General features: G+C 39.2%; 1 long non-coding RNA gene across 2 annotated transcripts in view; it reads right to left on the bottom strand.

Moving 5' to 3' along the window:
• Nucleotides 1-10,456: 10,456 nt before the first annotated feature.
• The window catches only part of LOC130458226 (uncharacterized), a 124,211-nt gene continuing 110,994 nt past the window's right edge, over nt 10,457-23,673 (bottom strand). For both annotated transcript variants that reach the window (XR_008917334.1, XR_008917337.1), the window contains one exon: nt 10,457-11,858. This is a non-coding gene — a long non-coding RNA (uncharacterized LOC130458226). The remainder of the gene's footprint in view (nt 11,859-23,673) is intronic.

Genomic DNA, 23,673 nt, shown 5'->3' with positions numbered 1-23,673 from the left:
TATAACTTTGGAAAACTTATGTGGAAATTTGTCATTAAAATTTAAATAAATTAAAATAAATAAACAAACAGAAAAGAAAGCTCCAAATGGGGTCATGAAGAGTCAGACACAAATGAAATGAATGGACAGCAATAACAATGGATGAAAGCATCAGTCCTATGGTCAAGATATTCATGAGCCTTTCTTATCTAGTCTGGCTGTCAGAAAAAAGAATCGGAAGATGTCTGTCTCAGAGAGCAGAGATACTTTTTAGGATCCTTGGATTCCTTATTTATTACTTTGCTCATGTGCCAACTTTTAAAGGAAGTCTTTCCTGATCCCTCTAACTGTCAGTGATATCTTCCTTTAATTTTAATGTTTTTGCTTCTCTTTTTATATGTTGTCAACCACATAAAATTCCTCATCTTACTCCCCCAAATAGAAGTTAAGCTTCTCAAGAGCAGAGACTATCTTTTCTTTTGTTTTTGTAATCCCAATGCCTGGCATAGAGTGAGTACTTAATAAAATGATCAATAAGGCCAGTTAGGTGGCTCAGTAGATGAGAGTCAGGCCTAAAGTTGGGAAGTCCTGGAGGAAAATCAACCCTTAGACACTTCATAGCTGAGGGACCCTGGGCAAGTCACTTAACCCTCATTGCCTAGTCTTGGAATGAATACTTAGTACAAATTCTAAGACAGAAGCCAAAGGTTTAAAAAAATAAAAGTAAATAAAATGCTCATTGGATTAAACTGAAAATATCTCTGGGCAATGTAAAAAACTTTTTCTAGTTAAACACACAAGAATTCTTCAGGACAAAATGGATCAGGAATTGAGGTGCCATTTAACTTTTATGCTCATGGGTATTAGGGAAGAAAAGGCATCAGACTGTGTGGTCACATAGACCCAACAAAAATATAAAAAATATATATCTTTTTGAAAATTGTAAAGGGTAAAGATTTTCTCATTATCAACTCCAGCGGCCCCTTCCTCATTTTATCTTTCTTTACCTCCCTGTAGCATATCACAGTGTTGATGATTTTTTCCCCTCCTGGATTCTCTCTGGGTTTTTGTTATCCTGTTTTCTCTTGGTTCTACTTCTATGTGTCTCACTCTTCCTTCTTAGTTTCATTTAGTTCATGTGATCCCCAAAGTTTCTTTTAGATCTAAATCTTATGAGATTGATTGAAAAACTACATGGTTTTCAACATAGGGCAATTAGGTGTCTCAGTGGATTAGTACTGGGTTTGGAGTTAGGAAGACTCCTCTTGATATCAAGTCCAGTCTCAGACATTTACTAGCTGTGTGACTGGGCAAGTCACTCAATCCAATTTGCCTCAGTTTCCTCATTTATAAAATGAGCTAAAGAAGGAAGTGTTGAACTATTTTAATGTCTTTGCCAAGAAAATTCCCAATGGGGTTGTGATGAGTCAGACATTACAGAAAATGACTGTATATATCTAGAACATGCCCACTAACTGTGGATATCCCCTGAGGCTCTGCCCTGAGCCATTTTCTCTCTCCTCTTCCCATTCTAATACTTGGTGATCTCATTGCTTTTCATGTTTAATTATCATCTTTATGATGATATTTCCCAGATCTATTTGTTTAACCCTATTCTTTTTTTTTAAGCTCTTGTGCTATGTCACCAATTAATTGTCTATGGACACTAATTTGATGTCCCCTAATAATCTCTAATTAGATATTCAAAATATAACTCATCATCATTTTCCCCAAATCTTTCTCTATTCCAAACTTCCCTATTACTGTTGATAGTGCTAGGATCCTTTCAATCATTCAGGTTCTCAGATTTGTTGTCCTTTTGTTTCCTCACTTTCACTCACATCATCTGTCCAGTTGCCAAGTCTTGCAATTTCTTTCTCTTTGTTATCTCTGGTTTATGTCTTCTCTCTACTTGCATAGCCACAACTCCAGTTTGGTATCTCATCATCTCTCAGCTGGACAATTGCAACAATCTTTTGGTTGAACCCTACACTTGAATCCTTCCTTTCCGTAGTTGCCAAAGTGATTTTCCTAAAGCTTAGGTTGGGTCAAGTTGCTCCTATACTCACTTAACTCCAGTGTATCCCTAATACCTTCAGGCTCAGAAATAAAGACCTTTACCATTTAATCTCTTCTCCACATGATCTTCATTTGCCTTTCCAATTTTACCCTGTTTGCTGTTTCTTTGTACATTCCATTCACTCTCACACCTCTTATGCCTTCACACTAACTCTTCCTTAAGCCTAAAAAGCTCACCCTCTGGCTCTAAGAATGCCTCACTTTGGGGGCAGCTGGGTGGCTCAGTGGATTGAGAGCCAGGCCTAGAGATGGGAGGTCCTAGGTTCAAATCTGACCTCAGACACTTCCCAGCTGTGTGACCCTGGGCAAGTCACTTGACCCCCATTGCCTAGCCCTTACCACTCTTCTGCCTTGGAACCAATACACAGCATTGACTCCAAGACAGAAGGTAAGAGTTTAAAAAAAAATGCCTCACTTTTTTAAAGACCTAGCTCATGAGCCACCTTTTGAAGGAGACCTTTCCTGATCCTCCCAGCTTTTAGTGTCATCCCCTCTAATACCATTTTCCATTTAGCATGTGTATATTACTGATTTCTCTATTTCAGCGATGGCAAACCTTTTAGAAATCAAGTGCAACACCCCCCTCTCCCCCAGCCCTGTGCCATGCCCCACTCCCCCTTATATCGCATAGGAGAGGGAGAAAGCACTCCCATTGACTGCTGGGCAGAGGGGCAGGTGATGTGACAAAATATCATTAGGCATGGAGGGGAGTGGTAAGGGAACAACTCCACCCAAGACCCTTTCTAGTAATGAACTGGGGGGGGGCATGTCCACAGAGAGTACTCTGTGTGCCCTCTTTGGCACCCATGCCATAGGTTCACCATTACTACTATATATTGTCTCTCCCATTAAAGTTTCTTGTCTCAAATACTTTCTAGCTGTGTGACTCTGCACAAGTCACTTAACCCCAATTACCTACTCCTTTCAGCTCTTTTGCTTAAGAACAGATACATAGTCTCCATTCTAAGATAGAAAGTAAATTTTTAAAAATTTGTTTTTGTTTTTAAAGAATGCAAGTTCTGTCAGCTGGAATGGAGAAGGAAGAGGGGAGGTAGACAACATGAATCATGTATCTTTGGGGAACTTATGTGTAAATTTGTTATTGGATATAAAGTAAAGATAAAAAAATGTTATAAAGTATAAACTCCTCAAGGGCAGGAAATAGGTTGGTTTTTTTTTTTATCCTCAATTATTAGCACAGATAACTGTGATTACCAACAATAATTCCATTAGACCAAGGCTTAGCAGAACTATATTGTAAAATAGAAAACCAAAGTGAGACCCTTTATGTTTGGCATCTCATGAAGAGGGATGTGGAACATCCCCCAGAAGTATGACTCAGACACCATCATGAGAGCAGTAGAAGGTTGCCATCTGCTGGAAAATTGAAGACAGTAGCCCAGTCCTGCTTTGGGAAATGAATAAAAAGCAACATTTGCCAGGGATGGCCAGGGCAACCATGGAAAGGGATAGTATTGAGAAGTCTATCACAAGAGTATCAGTGGGAGCCAGATAGGAAGGAGCCACACTAGAGAATACACGGGAAGATACTATCCAGGTGACTGTTGGGGACTGAGGCTAGACTAGAGGAGGTTTGCAAAAAAGGCAGGAAATGAATTCTGTTGCAAGCCATATCTGTTTCCTCTATCTGGCAAATAGTAAACATGTACTTGCAAGGGAAACTGGTAACAACACATTGGGTAGTATCAGAGAGAAAAGTTCTTAGATCATCTGGATGGAAGAAATGAGCCAGAGAAGTGAGATCGCCTCTGACACAAGGGTTACAAGTGGATAGGAAAGTTAATGGTCATATTCGAGGAGATGAGTTCTGGTATTGTGTTTGTTTTTTTGTTTTTAAACCCTTACCTTCTGTCTTAGAATCAATCCTGTATATTGGTTCTAAGGCAAAAGGGCAGTAAAAGCTAGGCAATGAAGATTAAGTGACTTGACCAGGGTAACACAGCTAGGAAGTGTTTGAGGTCAAATTTGAATCCAAGACCTCCCATTTATAGGCATGGCTCTCAATACACTAAGCCACTTAGCTTATCCCAAGTCCTGCTGTTTTACTTCAGAATTATATATAGCACTTTAAGGTTTACAAAGTGCTCTACCTCAATTGGTCTTGATCATAAGCTTTTCAGATAGTTGCTATTATTATCCCCATTTTACAGAGGAGAAAACTGAACTTCAGATAGCTTAAGGGCTTGTCCAGTGTCATCTGGCTAGTAACAATCAGAGGTCTTGTAGGATTCCTAATTATTATCAATAATAATAATAATAATATGTAGTACTTAATATATCCTAAGTACTTGCTAAGCCCTTTGCAATTATTATCTCATTTGATCCTCCCAACAGCCTTGGGATAGAAGTACTATTATTATCCCCATTTTACAGATGAGAAAACTGAGGAAGACAGAGATTAGATGATTTATTCAAGATCGCACAGCTAGTAAGTGTCTGAGGTCCAATTTGGACAGAGGTCTTCCTGACTTAAAGCCTGGCACTCCATTCATTATGTTGGTGTTGTCATTATTCTTGTTGTTGTTAGAACCTAGATCTTCTGGCTCCAAGTCCAATGCTGGCTCTCATCAATCACAATGTGGCTTCATGGAGCTAATTGCAACACCCACTTCCCAGGGCTGTTGTGAGGATCAAATGAGATGATAATTGTAAAGGGCTTAGCCCAGTGCCTGGCACAAAGTAAGTGCTATATAAATGTTAGCTGTTATTCTTTGCTTCGCTAAGTTGAGTTATCCAGTTCTCCTGATTACTGGGAGAAAACCAATTGAATTAGAAAAATGCAAGCTGTGCAAGGCTGAAATTCAAGACAAAATATGTCGAAGATCTCACTGGGAAAATGAATCTCTTATTCGGTCCTGTAATACCTTCCTCCTTATGGATCTCATGTACCATCAGGGATCCAGCCTCTATTCCTACTGGGCAGATGGGAAAACAGAAATAAGGGAGAAAAAACTCCCTCAAGTTTCCAGAGGAGCTGGGCAATGAGCAAAATTCATGCATATACAAAAACAAAATGCTGACTATAGGATGGAAAGCTTTTTGCATTGATTTGTATTGTGCATTATGGTACCATTTTAACGAGTCTTTCCTTCTGACCATAGCAATCACAAGACAACGTTGCTTGTTAGATAGGGATGAATAACTGGCTAAGAGGTCGACATGTAGCAGTTTTATTGGTATAACACCACCACACCCCCTTCCTCCCCCCCCCAGTAGCAGTAGCCAAGATGCCTTACATCATAAGTGACTTACATATTGTTTACCAGATGGAGTATCCGCCCGTGGTGCCAGTTTACATGTTGCTGATGCTGACTTGGAGAGAGTTTCCAGGCTTTCTGCAAAGGGAAACTCATTTTTCTCAGGGCCATCCACTCTGCAATGCCAGCCTTAGACAGGAAGAATCAGGCTGGCTAAAGTAGAGATTGAGGAGGAAGAGGGAGCCTTCCTTGATCAAGCATTACCTTTGGCACTAAATTATCCCCGGCTCTGCAAGATTCTGTGGGTAGCAAGAAATCATAGTCAGAGGACTTAGAGCTGGAAGAGATATTGGAAGCCATTTAATCTAACTTTAGTTTAGAGATGGGGAAACTGAGTCCCCAAGAGGTTGAGTAGCATGTTCAAGTCACATAGTAATCAGCAGAGCCAGCATTCCATCTGATACATTGAAGGTCCCTTGATCCCAAATCTATGTCTTTTCCCACTGTCCCCCAAAGAAGAATCTCATTGTTTATTTTTTGTCTCTGTCACAGTTAAAAATTTCATTCAGATTACTGTTCATAATGAGGAGAGGCTGAAGAACAGATTATGAATTGTTTCTATTTACTTACAGTTTTTCCATTACTACCCAAGGACCATGATTTCACCAATGTGGGTCCCCTGACAGATCATAAGGCCTCCAGATATCCTAATAAGATATTCTAAGCTCTTGGGCGCCTGTGGTCAAGAACATCTATTACATATTGGATGAACTCCTGGTGATGAGCTTCTCCAAACTTAATTAGGCCATTCATCAGATAACAAACATACAGTCTGTCTCTGTTCCAAAGGATCCAAACCTACTCAAAGCCTTTCCAGCTTGATAGGATTATAAGATTAGAGTTGATTAGAGGGGCCTTGGGGATCATCATGTCTTATTCTTTTATTTTACAAATGAGGAAATCTAGTCCCCACAAGGTTACTCTCCCATGGATAGTAAGTAGCAGAACTCGGATTTGAACTCAGGTCCTCTAAACACTTTGGCCAGGATTTATAGTCAGCTAGCACAGGCTTCAAAAACCTAGGGACATTTTAACCTGGAAATTAGATTTCATTAGCCAAGTTAATTATTTTGCTTAAGCAAGTATATTTGGGTTTTACAAGAATTATGTGACACTAGGGAACTCTACAAATATACTTTTGTATGATTTTCCTAAAGTACAGTTTTAACTGTATTACTCCTCTACTCAAGAAACTTCAGTGGTTGGTTCTCTATTGTCTTCTTTTTAAAACCCTTACTTTCTATCCTAGTATCAACTCTAAGAAAGAAAGGCAAGGGGTAGGCAAACAGGGTTAGGTGGCTTTGCCCAAGATGGTACAGTTAGGAAATATCTGAGACCAGATTCTAATCTAGGTCCTCCCAACTCCAGGCCTGGCACTCCATCTACTGAGCCACCTGGCCACCCCTCTATTGCCTTTAGAATTGGAATATGGATTCTTGTTGGCTTTTGAAGCTCTGTCTCTAACATACCTTCCCAACCTTTTTATATATTCTTCTTCTTCCTTCACTGTGCCATTCAGCCAGACTGCCTTTTTGCTATTTCTCCCATGTGATACGCCTTCTCCTTTTTGCACATGCCGTCTCCCATATTGGAAATGTCATCTATTCCTTCCTGACTTCTATCTCTTAAAATCCCATTTCCTTCAAAAGTCAGTTCAAGTTTCACCTTTTATATGAAATCTTTTCTTATCCTCTCATCTAATAATGACCTCCCTCTCAACTTACCTTGTATGTTTTGGTCTCTATTTTGCTATAATTTAGCAGATAACAAGCTCTCAGAGTAGGAACTATTTCATTTTTGTCTTTGTAACATGGCAGACAATTAAATTCTTGTTGAATATATGATGTCAGCACCTCTGAATTAAACTGAAACCTTTAATGAACCAGTTTCAGCAACAGCAGCCCCAGTAGAAATCCAGTTTAGAAATGAATGTATTGTTGTTTCTTCACTGTAACAAATGTGTTCATGATCCACCCTACCTTATTTTCACTTGGATAAGCCAAACAAAAGTTAATATTTATATCAAAATACATTTTGCCTGTCATGAGAAGCAAATAAAAAATACCTGGAGAAATGCTGCCTCCACTAGCACCACAGGATGGATATCTAAAGAGATAAATGACAATGCAACATATGCCTATATGTCAAGACCCAGATGAATGGTAGAGACCAGTGGTTTCCAATCCTTCTAAGTATAAAGACTTTTTTTTGTATCAAGCAATTTCAATAACTTCCATATTATATCTGTACCATTTGTACCCTAAAAACAATGATGGGAAACTACTATGAGTTCAGTAACATTTAAAAATAAGGTTCTAATCTGATCAATTGTGTGTGTGTGTGTGTGTATGTACATGAGCATATGTGTGTTGCCAAGATCTATGAATTCATCAGATTAGATAGGAAATTCTTTGGTATGGAAATTTCCTTCATGAATGCAAATAAGAAACTGATCTGTAACAAAATCTTTCTTTAAAATTATATTTTATTCTCAATTATATTTAGAAACAGCTTTTCACATTTGTTTTCTGCTATTTTGATATCCAAATTCTCTTCCTCCCTTCTCCTACACCAAAAATAATAAATAATCTGATATAGGTTATACTTGTGCTATTATGTAATATATATTTCCATATTCATCAGGTTGTGAAAGAAGACATATATTGCGCATACAAGAAAAACTCATGAAGGAAATAAAGTGAAAACTGGGGTGCTTTGATCTGAATTCAGACTCTTTGATCTGAATTCAGTTATTTCTATGGCAGTGGATGACATTTTTTAACATGAGTCTCTTGGAGTTCTTGAATGCTTGCATTGCTGATAATGGTAAAATCATTCACAGTTGATCATTATAAAATATTGCTGTGAAACAGATAATCCTAACATGTGCCTGAGGTATTTCATATCTAAGTGACTTGCCCAAGGTCATGTAGTGAGATGTAGGACTTGAATCCATGTGTAGATGACTTCAAAATTAGCTGTGTTTCCACTAAGCCAGGCTGCCTTTCATTGGATGAAATGATGTGTTAAAGTTCTTTGCAAACCTTAAAACACTCTTTCAATTTCTTCTTTGTTCATTCAAAGCTACTGTGATCTATTTAATTGGAGTGAGGGAGGTGGGGATTGTACCCAGAGTAGTAAATCTGACTTTGAAAGACCTGGGTTCAGATCCTGACTTGACAAGATCAATCACTTAATTACTCTGGGTCTCATTTTCCTAGGCTATTAAATGAGGGTGTTGTACTAGATGGCATCTAGATTCCTTCTAGCTCTAAACTGATGACATATAGAAAATGGTCACATGCTGGGATGTGCAAAATGTCTTATGTTAACATTTTGCATGGTTCTTATCCATGACATTCCATGGATCTGCCCCTAGCAGTCCAACCAACATGCTGGGGACCTTTTGCTAGATCTATTGATATTGGATCAATACCTGCAGATAATGAGGACTGTCTTTGAGTTAGTCTTTTCCATGACTATGTGACTATTTCACATTTTATTTCTAGTTATGTATCTCTCTAATCAATGAATTAATAAATGTTATTTATTAAGCTTCTACTATGTGCCAGGTCCTGGGTGTGCAAAGATAAAAATGACAAAAATGAAATAGTCTCTGTCCTCTAGGAGATTATGGGGTTTTTTTTTTTACCCTTACCTTTTGTCTTAGAACCAATATTGGTTCTAAGGCAGAACAGTTCTGGCTAAGCAATGGGGCTTAAGTGACCATGCCCAGGATCACAAAGCTAGGAAGTGTCTGAGACCAGATTTGAACCCAGACCTCCTGTTTTCAGACCTGGCTCTCTAACCACCTAGCTGACCCCCCCCCATATGTTTTAATGACATTTTTTGCAATACTTTTGCACAAGTCCTCATTTGCAATGCAATTTTCAGCTTAATTTGCAACCACTAGTTACTCATCTGCCTCTTCAGTACCCTTTAGGTGATCCTCAGCTTCAATTTTTCAATTTCATTATTCTATGACTCTGCCACACCACAACAGCAGTAGAAAGAGGAAGGATAGGGTTGAGAAGATGGCCTTTTGTTTCCCAGAAACATTTGGGAGTCATTAAAAACAGTCCAGTTCCTTATCCACCCCAGGATCCTCCTCATGTTCAGTTCAGCTATTAAGCATTAGCATTCTTTAAATGTACTAATTATTTATTTGTTAATAAATAAATTACAGTGACATTTGTGTACATTAGAAGAATGGTAATGCATAATGTTGGAAATATACTTTAGCCTATAGAAGGTATATTGACTCATTCATTACACCTTCAGGGCAGCTAGGTAGTGCAGTGGATAGAGAGCAAGACCTGGAGTCAGGAAGAATTCAAAAGTAGCCTCAGACACTTACTGTGACCCTAGGTAAGCCACCTAACCCTGTTTGCCTCAGTTTCCTTAGCTGTCAAATGAGCTGGAGAAAGAAAAGGTGAACTACTCTGGTATCTATGCTCAGAAAACTCCAAGTGGGGGCCATTAAGAAGCGGACTCAATTGAAAATGACTGAACAACAATTATGCCCTCAGGTGTGCACAATCTATAGGTGGGAACCCCTTTGTATAAAGGATAAGTGTTATAGGGATCCAGAGGAGTGAAATGAAGGCAAGCACAGTGGGAAAAGGGAGAAGGATGGGGCTATCTTCAAAGAACAGTGGATCCGGAGTCAGATGTGGTTCAAATGCTGAATCTTTTACTGAGATGTGATGGAGAGTAGTCAGAGGACCTGAGTTTAAATCTTAGCCCTGTCCCTTATGTGTGGGACATGAGCTCACCGACTCAAAATGGAAAAAAAAAAGAAAAAATCAACAAGAAAAACAAGAATCTGAGATTATGAAGCAGCAAGCCAGTTTTATTTCTCTTCCAGAAGAGGGAGTCAGCAACAGAGACGTACTCAGTTGGGCGGCACCTGCTGAAGTTGAGGCAGGTGTTTAGGTATATTTTCATTTTCCTCGTGCACCAGAGGGGCCCACAGTCTAACATCCAATCCTGTCCCCCGCCTGGCTTGTGATCACCTTCCTCACCTCAATCCTAACCCTCTTCTGTGCTTGTGCACACTTTTCAAAACCCAATCAGCCTTGCATATACTTCAAGCCAAGTTGCAGGGTAGAGTTAGCCTATGTGGCGGTGTGTGTGTGTGTGTGTGTGTGTGTGTGTGTGTGTGTGTGTGTGTGTGTGTGTGTGTAATAACAGGGGGATTGTTCTTGACCTAGTACTTCCTTACCTGTTCTATATAGCAGATGTGCAGAAAAGAGAAAGAAAAGAAAATCAGGGAGTGTGAGTGATGAGGGGGATTGCACATCCAGCATGAGTCCCCTTCACTTACTATCTATGATTTTCAGCAAGTCACTTATTCTCTCTGAGTCTCAGTTGCCTCATTTGTGAAATGAGAGTGTTTGAGAAGATGATCAATTGAGATCTTTCCAATTCTACATATATATGAAGCCACAAATTTACAGATGAGGAAACTTGACATTATTCAGAGTCTAGGTCCTCACTTTATTGGTGGGAAAAGAAAGATGTACCTAAGGATATGCTATAGATGTGTTCCCAAGATGGTGTATTAATTTTTTTAAACCCCTGCCTCTTGTCTTAGAATCTATGAGTATTGATTCCAAGGCATAAGAGAGAGAAAAGCGAGGCAATTGGGATTAAGTGATTTACACAGCTAGAAAATGTCTGAAGTCATATTGGAATCCAGAACCTTCCATCTCCACTCATGATTCTTCATCCACTGAGTCACCTAGCCATCCCTTGTATTTTTTATATATTTTATATTTTTATTGTGTTTTTATAAATCAGTGAAAACAAAGATAACCTACGGACAGTCCATATTTTCACTTTCAATACTTGTGATGTCAGTAGAATGTGAAGTGGAACCCCTGTGGTCAATATTTGAAAAGGTCATGGGCAAAAACCAATCTTCAGTCTTAGAACCAATACATAATATTGATTCTAAGATGGAAGGTAAGGGTTTAAAAAAAGAGACAGAATATGCACAATGATGAGATTATAGATACATTGAAGTAGGGGTGGGAATGGACAGGGAATATCCACCCTTAAACAGCAACAAACAGCAAAACTCTGTTATTTAACCCTTCTGTTCTCTTGAGCTGTCATCACAGACCTCTCCTTTCGTTGCCAAACTTTTGGAAAGACTCATCCACATTTATTGCCTCCACTTCCCGATCTTTCATTCATTTACTTCTCAAATCCTTGCAACTTGGCTTCTGACTCACTCCTTCTCTGGAAACTGTCCTCTCTGAGGTCACCAGCCATTCTTTAACTGCTTGGTCTGGTGATCTTTTCTTTGTTTTCACGGATACCTTTGACTTCTCTTTATTGCTTTTGAACTGTCAATAATCCCTTCTTCCTTCATACTTTTCTTCCTTTGGTTTCTTTGTCACTGGAACGTTCTGGTCTTCTTCTTACATGATTGTCTGGTCCTACTTGAGGATAGCTACGAGGTCTTACTACCAGTCTCACAAGGCAGCTGGTGACTTAGTGGATACAGCCCTGGGCCTGAAGTCAGGAAGATATTAAGTAGGAAGATACTCATTAGTTGTGTGACCATAGGCAAGTCATTTGATCTCTGTTTGCCTTGATTTCCTTAATTGTAAAATGGGAATACTAATAGTACTTACCTTCCAGAACACTTCATGGCACTTAGTAGATACTATATAAATACTTATTCTCTTCCTTTACCTACTCAGTCTCCTTAACTGGATCCTCATAGCTTTTAACCTGAGCCCTCTTTCCTTTTCTAGATATCCTTTTTTGGTGATCTCATCAACTCCCACAATTCATCTTTTTGCTGGTGACTTCCACTCAAACCTATACAACAAGGTGTCCCAAAAGTTTTAGTATAGTTTTAAGTGATAACATCTAGCACTCATTTCCTTCCTGAAATGCAGTCTTGAATCATCAATTGGGTACTGGACATCTCTTCTTAGACAGTCTGGCAGCACCTCAAGTTCAACACTGCCAAACAGAATGGAAAGGGAGGTAAGTAAGAATGGGTTCTCTTTCCCACTAAAATCTTTTTCCCCCCTAAACTTCCTTATTTCTGCCAGTCATTCAGGTTCCTTGCAATATCATATCTGCAAGATGCTTAGGACAGCGACTAGCACATAGTAGGCACTTAATAAATACTTGTTCCTTCCCTTCCCAACCACTTTTATGCAATAAATTGTTAAATCTTATCAATTTTGCCTTTGTATCTTTTGCATCTGTCTCCTTCATTTCATGTACACGGTGACCACCTTAGTCCAAACTCTCATGGCCTCTCTCCTGAACTCTTGTTATAGCCTTTTTGTTGATTTTTCTACTTTTGATCCCTCCCTTGTTCAATCTAAATTCCACACAATTGCCAAGGTAGATCGTATCCAAGGTACAGATCTAACTGTTATCAACCTTTTGTTCAAATTTGGTCATTGCTTCCCAATTACTTTTTTTTTAACCTTTACCTTACATCTTTTTTTTTTAAGCCTTAGCTTTCATATCAGAATCAATACTGTGTCTTGGTAAGGGCTAGACAGTGGGGGAGTTAAGTGACTTGCCCAGGTCACATAGCTAGGACGTGTCTGAATCTAGGTTTGAACCAGGACTTCCTGTTTCTGGGCCTGGCTCTCAGTCTATTGAGCAACATAATGCTTCACTCCCCCTGTCCCTTTCCGCCCCTCATGACTTCTATAACAAAGTCCTCTGTGTAATATTTAAAGCCTTCTATAATCTTGTTCCAACTCACCTTTCTAGTCTCCGTTCTTATTACTTATTCCTTTTTATGTGTTCTATGTTCTTGCTGAACTGAACTACTAGCTATTATTAGAATTCTATATTTGTAGGAGAATAGAACGATCAATTTAGAGCTAGATAGGACCTTAAAGATCATTGACTATAAGAGGGAAGGGAAAAGAAGAGAAGGGGCATTTGTAAAAAACTTACTATGGGTCAGGCATTGTGCTAAGCACTTTTCCCAGATATTACCTCATTTGATACTAATAATTACCTTGGGAAGTAGGTGCTATATGGTATTATTTTTGTTGTTTGGTTGTTTCAGTTGTGCCATGACTCCATCAATTTTTTTTAAACCCTTACCTTCCATCTTAGAATTAATACTGTGTATTGGTTCTAAGGCAGAAAAGCAGGAAGGGCTAGGCAATGGGGGTTAAGTGACTTGCCCAGGGTCACACAGCTAGGAAGTATCTAAGGTTAGATTTGAACCGAGGACCTCCCATCTCCGAGTTTGGCTCTCAATCTCCTGAGTCACCTAGCTGCCCCCAGGTCTTCTAGCAAAGATACTAGAGTGGTTTGCCATTTCCCTCCCAAACTCATTTTACAGATGAGAAAACTGAGGCAAACCGGTTAAGTGACTTGCCCAAGGTCACACAGCCAGTACATGTCTGAAGCTAGCCCAGTACTCTATTCACTGCACTACCCAACTTCCTTACTTTCTATTATTTTACAGTTGAGGAGATTGAAGCAAAAAGAAGTTAAGAGACTTGCTTAGGGTCACACAGTTTGAATGTGTTTAAGGTTGGATTTGAACTCAAGGTCAGGACAATTGCTCTATCCACTGTGCCACAAACTGCCAATACAACCCTTTTATTTTACACATAATAAAACTGAGGCTGGAGCCATTTAGCTAAAAATGTATCTGAGGTGAAGTCTGAAATGAGGGCTTTCTGATTCTAAGTCCAGCACTCTATACAACATGGCACACTGGCTCTCACCTCCTGTCTCCGTGAATTCCTACGGGTTACTCCCCATATCAGGAATGGACTTGCCTCTCAGAGTCTGTCTCTTTCCTCAAGGCTCAGCTCTGGTGCTAATGCCGCCCTGAAGTGTTCCTTCCCTCACAAAGCCCGTCTCCCCTAATTGTTGGTATTATCTCCTTCCTCAAATTAAGAATTTACTTACTACTGATCTGTATATATGGTATCATTGTTGTCTAGTTGCTTTTCAGTTGTGACTGACTCTTTGGGATCCCATTTGAGGTTTTCTTGGCAAAGACACTGGCATGGTTTGCCATTTGCTTCTCTGGCACATTTTATAGATGAGGAAACTGAGGGAAACAGGATTAAGTGACTTGCCCAAAGTTACACAGCTAGTAAATACCTGAGGCTAGATTTGACGGTAGGACTTTCTGAATCCATATGTGGTGCTCTATCCACTGTGCTATCTAGCTGCCTATATGTACAAATATATACACAAATGCATATATGCACACGTATGTGTAGGTATATATATATGATGCATCATATAGTTATACATGTGCACTGTAGATTTCTATATATAACATATATGGACATGTACACATGAATTTCCCCATATATTACACAATGTAATGTTGAAAGGTACTGGGGATAAGGAAGGGTTGGTAACAGGGAATGGAGGAGGTGAAAGGACAGAGAGATTCTGGAGGGCTGGAGCGGTAAAATGGAGGAATACCCTCTGTGGCTGAGAGGTTGTCTTTGAACTTCTCTCACACTCAACCCACAAGAGAGGTACCCCTGGGTAAGGTTAGGATGACAGGACCAGTGTCCTTGAGTGAACTTCTGGGGACTAGTGGAGAGCACTTAGCAAGGCTTGACTAGTAGTTGAACCCCAGGAGTTCCCTGGCTCTCATTGTTTAACCATGGCTAATGGCTAGCTCAGCCACTGCCTCTCATTCTTTGTTCTCCCTTCAATATGAATCTGACTGCAATTTTCTATTTCTCAAGCAGTTTACTAATTATAGAGGAGACCCTACTGGATTTCTTGTTTTTCTTCAGCTGAGCCAAGATGGCTTAAGAAGTGGCAAGTGTCCTTCTTGGGAAGGTCAAGGGATGGAAATGATCTTCAGAATGACCCCCTAAAGTTAAGGGATCAGCCTCTTCTCAGCAGCTGTTGTTGTTTGTCTTCCTCTAATGGATGCTCTCAAACATACAGGAACCTTCTTTTTATTTAGGGTAAGGGAAATGGAGGCAAGGCTCTTCCACAAGTTGGGAGCTAGAGGTCCAAGTCTTTGCTCCACACTCAACAGAGTTCAGAAGGCAAAGACCCTTCAGTTAGCAGTTTCTCCCACAATCCTCTTTTCTCACTCCAACTATCACTCCCCTTCTTGTCACATTCCTACCAATGTCTGCTCTATCTCAGTGGGCAGAAATGCAAAAGTTTGATTCAGTTTTCCTTTCCAAAACACATGCCTGAGGACATTCCTCTCTTCCAATTGAAGTGCTTCCTCCCTCCCCTGACTGGCGTAAGGGAGCAACTCACATACATGTGAAGGTGCAATTTGGACACTCAGTCTCTAAAAGGTTCACCATCACTGTCTAATGCCTCCATGAAGTTTTCAAAAACCACTCCCTTCTCTGAATTCTTTTTACACATATAATCAATACCATGCTGACTAGCACTTAATGGGCTTATATTATTCATACTCTATCAGTCTACTTAACATGATTGTAAATTTCTTGGGGGCAGGGACCATGTTTACATGTGTCAACATGGAAATCTAGAGATCCCCAGTTTACTTAGTTTAAAGGTATAAACCCCAGGTTTTGACCTTGTCACAAGAGAGGTTTCCCTCTGAGGGAAGGTCCCACTTCACCAGACAATAGACATCCACTTCAGCTTTGGCACAGTTGGTAGTGCTTCAGTCTCCCAAGCTGAAGGCCCCGAGTTCGATCCTTGGTAAGGAGGATGTGATATACTGGGAAAGGCTTCTGGAGACAAAAGAGCTACTTGACTTCTGATGGGATCTGTCTCCCCACCTGAAGTGGATGTCTATTGTGGTGAAGTGGGACCTTTCCTCAGGGGGAAACCTCTCTTATGACAAGGTCAAAACCTGGGGTTTATACCTTTAAACTAAGTAAACTGGGGATCTCTAGATTTCCATGTTGACACATGTGTCACATACCTTGAATAACACTATCCAAAGAGCTCTGTAATCATTTGTTGATTGATTCATTGAGTACAATAACTCATTAGGGCCATGATACTTCTCTCTCAGGTATGTCTAAGAGCCTGCTGAAGTTCTGGAGTGTGGGTTCTTGGATTTCACCCATGCTCCAGAGTCATGATCAACTAATGGGATATATTTTAATTTGAGGTAGGTAACCAATAGCACAGGCTGGAGACTCAAATTCAATAGCAGGCATCTAAGAGAAAAGAATTTGACACTGGTTCAATGTTTAACTTTTTTTTCTCAGCTTCTCCCTGAGCTCTAGAACAGGCCCTGGTGTTCTTATGAGTAGGGTGTCCCCTTGTGGCTTAAGCAGAAAATTTCCTGAATTACAGGATGGTCATTTATAGCCTATGGATCCTGTTGAGTCTACTTGGCAAAAACATGGAAGGATATTTTGGAGTGAGGTGAGCATTTTCTTCCAGATTATGGATGTGGACCAAGAAGATGGTATACTTAAAATGCCCCGAGAAAGTCTGTGCAATTTACCAATAACACTGACTCTGTGGAACCTACATATACAAAGTGGTGAGAGATGTTTGAACCATACTTACCAGCGAAATGGCTCGAGGCAATCAATCTCTCATAGGTTAGAACAGCTCTGGGATTTCATAAAATAAAAATTGTCTTAAGGAGAAAGCCCAGATGCCAAATTAATGATCACTGTGCATTTCCAAAATTAATTAACTAAATTTAGTGTACCAATTCAATTTAATGAATGTTTGTTAAGTAAAGAAGCAAGCATTTATTAAATGCCTACTATGTGCCAGGCACTGTGCTAAGTACTTAACAAATATGTCATTTGATCCTCAGATCAACCCTGGGAAGCAGGTGCTATTATTATCATCCTCCATTTTACAGTTGAGGAAACTGAGCCAGACAGAGCCAGACCAGTGTCACACAGGTAAGTGTCTGAAGCCAGATTGGAACTCATTCACTGTATCACCTAGCTGCCTCAATAATAAATTGCTTTTTAAAAAAATTAAGCTTCTATTATGAGTTAGGCACTGTAATAAGCATTGGGATACAAACACAAACATGGAAACAGTATCTGCCCTCAAGGAACTTACTCTCTTTATGCTAGGGGAAAAGAATGTGTACGCAGATAAGCATTTATACAAGGCAAATATAGAGTTTAGCTACTCTTCCACCTGTACCCCCACTGGAAAGTTATGTTTCATGGAAACTAGGAATACTACTCTCATAGATTCAAGGGTGCTTGTAGGACTTTACTTCTAAAACAATAGCTGTGTTGGGGATACAAATAAAAAGAATAAAATAATCCTTACTCATAAGGAGTTTATATTCTAGCAATATGGAAATTTATCGTGAATAAAGAGAATAAATACAGTATGAATAAAAAGTCATCAAATAAAAGGAAGTTACAGAGATAGTATCTAGCAGCTGGAGAGATCAGGAGAGTTTTAGAGAAACTTGAGCTGTTCCTTTTAAAAATAATTTTAATAATGAATAATAATTTTATTATGATTCATTTTAAGCCTTTTAAAAAATTGTAAGTTCCAAATTTTCTTCGTCCCTCCCACCCCATCCCCAAACACTGAGAAGGAAAGTAACAATTATACAGGTAAAATCATGCAAAACATTTCTATATTAGCCATATCACCAAAAGGCATGGCAGTCACACTCTGGTAAATCATCTTGGCAGATGGGCTAAAACAGGTTGAGGAAGATTTATTGGTCTCAAACCTAATAGTGAATTAGTGGGGGATATCTACTGTAAGCATGTGAAAATTAGTAGAGCGGGCATAGAAGAATAATTTCCTTCAATGGTCATGAAGGCAGCTGAAGCAGATTCTGTGGAGAGCTTATAGTCTGGTCAGACACTAAAGACACCAAGTTCATCCATTGCATCCTGGACCACCACCAGGTGTACTTACTTTTGTCTTGCCACAAAACTTGGCTGATTTTAGAAGAGAGAGTAAGGTTGATGGTCCTGTGCAACTCTGCCTCACTTAAATTCTACTCATGAGCAACACCCTGTGATGTCATTGGTCCTCTTCGAAATGAAGGATGAACAACAAAGAGAAGGGGATGGATAGAAGAAATGATGTGGAGAAGAAACAACACAGTAAGGTTTAGTAATTTGGATTTGGAGTTTGGGGGTGAGGGAGAATAAAGAATGTAGAAAATGCTACAAACCTGGATGATTGAATTATTCCCTTTCTCTACAGTTCAGTTAAATTTGCTTTCTTCCTATTTCTCATACTTGACACTACATTTCCTCTCTCCATGCCTTTGTAATGGCTGTCTCTCATGCCTGGACTGTACTTCTATCTCACTGCTACCTAAATGCTGGTCAGGTGGCACCTTCTTCATGAAACCTTTCTTGACAATTCTATCTCCTCCCCTAGCTGTTAGCTATTAAGTTTCCTCAAGTTCTCCTTATATTGTGTGGATACCTATTGAGCATGAGAGTGTCCATTGGCTGTCTTTTGCTTTCGTTGCATGCTAAACCCATTTCTCTCCCTCTTGGTCCCCTAGTTATACACTTTCTTGATGACATCTTGATCATCATTATTTTAAACTCTGGTTAACTTCAGGTCTCATCTAAAATCCCACCTTCTGCAAGAAGGCTTTCCTGTTTTTTCTTCATGGTAGTACCTTTCCTCTGAAATTATTTCTAATTTATCATATATATACATATATAAATGTGGATCTTGTTTCTATGTAGTTCTTTGCATGTTCTATCCCCTTCTGATTTTACCCTGTATTTATTTTTAAAATCATGAACATATTTTTATTCAGAACAGTAAACAATAGATAGAATGGGCATTTGCATATACATAGTAGAACAAAAAAAGAGGCTTGTGCATGGAACTGCAGGTCTTTCTGATATTCAGCTAGCTTTTCTTTTAAGTATATAAGACCAACCTGGAGTTTTCAAAGCATCTGTTTATTTTATTTTTTCCTCTTGTTATTTTTCTTTCCATTAAAAAATGCCTCAGTGACCCTCTTTTCTTTCTTTCTCTATTTTGTTTTTTGTCAATCCTATCCTCCTTTGTGCTTCTTTTCTCTATATGTTGTATCGACAGTTTTTTTTTTTAATCACCTCTGATAGGACATAAGATCCTTAAGGATAAGGGTCATTTCATTTTTGTCTTAGTATCCTCAATGCCTGGCACAGTTCCTGGCACCTAGTTAATCTTTGTTGATTGATTGGTGTCCTTGAAAGAAAAAGGGAAGTTTAAGAAGAGAACTGAGTTTTCAGGGGGAAAAGAATGCATTCCATAGTAAACACCTTGAACGTGCCAGAGTGATAGAATATTATAATATGAATTTAAAAGATATTTTATCCAAAATTCCTGAAGTTAGGGTGCATAAGTTATGCAATGGTTAATAGGAAAAATAGTAAGAAAACTTTGACTCTGTCACTGTGTGAATGTGGGCAAATCTTCATTTCTGTTCTTTGTTTTTGTCTTTTAATCTGTCTACATAATGGGAGTAGTAAGAATTCTTTCTCCCTGCTTCACAGTAGGTTATCATGCTTATCATTCACCACAATTCTCCAAACTAAGGTATAGAGGTCAGAGACCACTAACAAAGGGGATTGTTTTTTGTTTTTTTTTTTTTTGCTAATGGTTGGTAAAATTTAACTTTCTCATCTTGTAGAAACAAAGGCATTTTGAAGCTTTGGGAGGCCTACATTGCTGGATCTTGTGGAAGGAGTGAAAGGGAAAGGATGAGATTTATTTTTAAATATCCCTTATGAGTCTGGTTATGTTGTATAATGTTATAAAAATTCAGGTTCTATATTTAATTGCTATCTTTTAGCCACCTACAGTTGAGGTTATATTCTCCTTTATGAAGATGGAATTAACTCCCCTGCCCATTTTTAGATTAAATTGCCACAAGCATGTACACCCCACTTACACTTGTGTGTTGAAAGTGGGTGACAAATCAGAAGCAACTGACTGCCCCCTGGGCAGTTCTAAAAATATTTATAGACTATAATTGGTCCAAGTAAAGTAGAGGAAGGCACAGGGAGTGACACAAAGAAGTATCTTTAAAAGGAGTTACAACTTCCTGTGAGGGGCAGTTCTTCATTCTTCAGAGTTCTGAGTTGGAGTTGGAGGCTGGTGAAGAATCTGTTTCATGGACCAGAGACCCTGGACTTGGTGGACTGTTCTTAAATCTCTCCCTTTGAACTACCATGTGTATGAGTGAAAAAGCTGACTTCTTCCCTGATTTCCTAGAGGTACTAGCCACCGAAGAGGCCCCTCATCTTGGAGGAGGCCTCCTGGCTAAAATCTTTGTTTACTTTACTGCTGGGCCTCTTAAGTTCTGCTTGATTCAAACTAGGCTGGAATAAATATCTACTCTCTGGAATTTCTTACTTTCTTTCTCCTTTTGCAAATAAATTAGCATAAAATCATTTGGAATTGAATAATAATTCCTAGTGACCACACTCTTATAAATTTAGTCCAACCCTTTAATTTTAACTCCTTACATTCTGGTCCTTACACCTTCTGGTTCATAACAGGTTTCCACCCTTGTTATTTTATGCATCAATGCTAAGAAAAAATCAATTCCCATGTTTAGAGGATGGTTTAGCTTAAGGATTGGGAGTGTGGGACATCACTTCACTCTTTTTACACTAATTTCTAATTTTCCTTATAACCCAATGTAATAAATCTAGGACTTCATTAAAGTAGGCATTCTTCATATCAGCGATCTTAAACACATGATCCTGTGGCCCACAGCAGTCATGAATACTACCTGAACAGGTTAAAATGTAGTTCCTATCTGATTTTAATGGGCAGATACATTAATAGAAATAAATAAGAAATATAAAAATATTTAGGTTTCTAAATCAATACACAATACATTGGAATCCCTGGGTAGAATCCTCATTTCTATTGGAATTTGATACCACTACTCTGCAGCAATGTAGATTAGGACTGTAGCAAGGTAAAAATAGCAAGAGAATGACTGACAGATCTTGAAGCATAGAATCTTTCCTGAACTGGTTGAGTCAGAGTTCCAAGGAGCAGTTTGCAACTGACACCCTGGAGCTGAAAGGAGAAGGAGAAAGGTGTGTAGCTGAGACATCCTGATTATCTATCCATCGAGCAACTGGATTTTGAGGATCAACTGGCTGTGGGTGAGAGGAAATCTCCAGTCTTCTGGTGGACAGTTACTGGAGAGTGTAAAAATTAAATTATATCTCTAATAATAAAAATATTATATTTTTGAGGTTTATTAAGGAATATTAGAAATCAAGGATACAAAATAAAAACCATGTGCCCATGGCTGATTAGCCCATTCAAAATCCCCACGCATAGTTTACCACTAAACTTACTACATCATTGCAATGGAAGAGAAGAGAGCATGGGAGGTGTTAATGCCAGTTAAATACCAATTGTGATCTCGCCAATGTGGAGACTCAGGTGAGATTATAGGGAATTCTGGGAAATACCAAGGACTTCTGAGGATTGACGTCTAGGGTTCAAAATCTCCATTTTTATAAGAGCAGAGCTCTACATTGCTGAGACCATCTGAGAACACCACAACTTGGATTCCTGATATCTGACCAACCATTGGCTGTGTGCGTGAGATTCTGGGTTTGCTGGGGAATTTAGTTTAGTCAGAGTAAGCTTAATTAGATAAGAAAATATAGTGGGTAAAGTCAGATGCTAAACCCCTTTTCCCTATCCCATTCCCAAAACCTTTTCCTTACCTGTTAATAAATTCAATTTGATTTATATGTGATTCTTCCCTTATGTATACCCTTTCTCTCCCCCTTTCCTAAAAATCATAACAGGACCCATCTATGTCTGCCCTTCCTGTTCTATGCTAGACCATATCCTCCAAGAAAACATCTACCTAAAGTGCAAAGAACCTTCTTCAAATTCTCTTTACATTGGGTGGAAAACAATAGAGCATGAAGACTATTCTCTTGCTTTTGATGGATGACTGGTTCTTCCCCACCTTCCCACTCAATCATTTGTTTCTCCAATGACATACTTATTATCATTATTTTAAGCCTAACTTCCTTAGCTTCCTTCCAGTTCCAGCTAAAATTGCCCCATCTATAAGAATCCTCCCCCTAGTCCTCCTTAGTGTGGGCCCTCTGAGTTTATCTCCAATTCCTCCTAGCTTGTTTGTACAGAGTTCTTTGCATGTTGTCTCCCCTTATTAGACTGGAAGCTCCTTGAGAACAGGGACTGTTTTTACCTTTTTTCAAATCTATGGAGCTTAACACAGTACCTGGTACATGGTAGCTGGTTAATAAAACTTGTTGATTTGACATCATTTAGATGTAGGTAGCAGAAGACCTGAATTCAAATATACCCTGAGACACTTACTAGTTGTGTGCCATGGGCGAGTCACTTAACCTGTCTCTGCCTCAGTTTACTCAACTGTATAATAGGCATAACAATAGGACATACCTTCCAAGTGAGGTTCAAAAGTGCTTTTAGTGAGTAAAGGTGAGTAAAAAAAAAAGTGAGTAAAAGTGCTGATAGCAGAGTGCCTGGAATACCATAGGGGCTTAATAAAAGATCATTCCATTCTTTCCTTCTCTTTGTTTCCTTTATCATGACCTATTCCAGCCTGGGGCAAATGCCTATTGACCTTTCTGATGGATGTAAGACAGTATATGAAGTATTGAACAAAATTCTCTATATGACTAGTCATCTGATTACTATATCTATGTTGATTAGTAGAGCAGTAGAGTGAAATCATAAATAGTGACCATGAAGAGTTTTGAAGCCTTTCTTCTTTGTATGAGCTCATGACCATTTGTGCAGGAGAGAGTCTTTCAGTTCAGCCAAGCCATGGAGAACAGCTCTCCTATCTCTATGGCCAAGTTGGCCATGGGATGAATCAGATTCTCCCCCTGCTTTACCTTCTCTCTCTTCTGCCTCTTCAACCAATTCCTACATTTAAACATTCCAAAACCTCTATCTGGGAGCAAAGGTAACAGATAACAGGTCGCTTTTCCATCAAGCACTTTGCTGGAGCCTCTGAAAAGTGAGAGAACACACATATCACAGATGGATCTTTTCCTGTTAAAAAGAGAGAAGGCTGGGTAGCCATCGCTGGAGCTGTCGTGTCACTAGCCAACTTGGGAGCTGTTACACTACCAACCTGATCAGGAATTGTTATCCCCAACCACCCCAGTTTTAAGAGCTATCCCTCCATCTCTCCAAACTAGTTGTAACCTTGGTATACCAAAGCATCCTTGCTGTTTCCAATAAGTTGTAAAAAGTATCAATAATCTCTCATTTAGTCATACACATTTTGTGCCTCTTTCACCCTGCTCTACTGTGGATATTGGTTTCTTGCATAATCATTCCTCTGACATTGAAGAATAGGATTATAAATCAAGGGATCTCAGAGGTCATCTCATCTAATTCCTTATTTTATGGG

This window comes from Monodelphis domestica, chromosome 1, assembly GCF_027887165.1.
Source record: "Monodelphis domestica isolate mMonDom1 chromosome 1, mMonDom1.pri, whole genome shotgun sequence".
Lineage (NCBI taxonomy): Eukaryota > Metazoa > Chordata > Mammalia > Didelphimorphia > Didelphidae > Monodelphis > Monodelphis domestica.
This window is presented reverse-complemented; position numbering and strand designations above follow the sequence as displayed.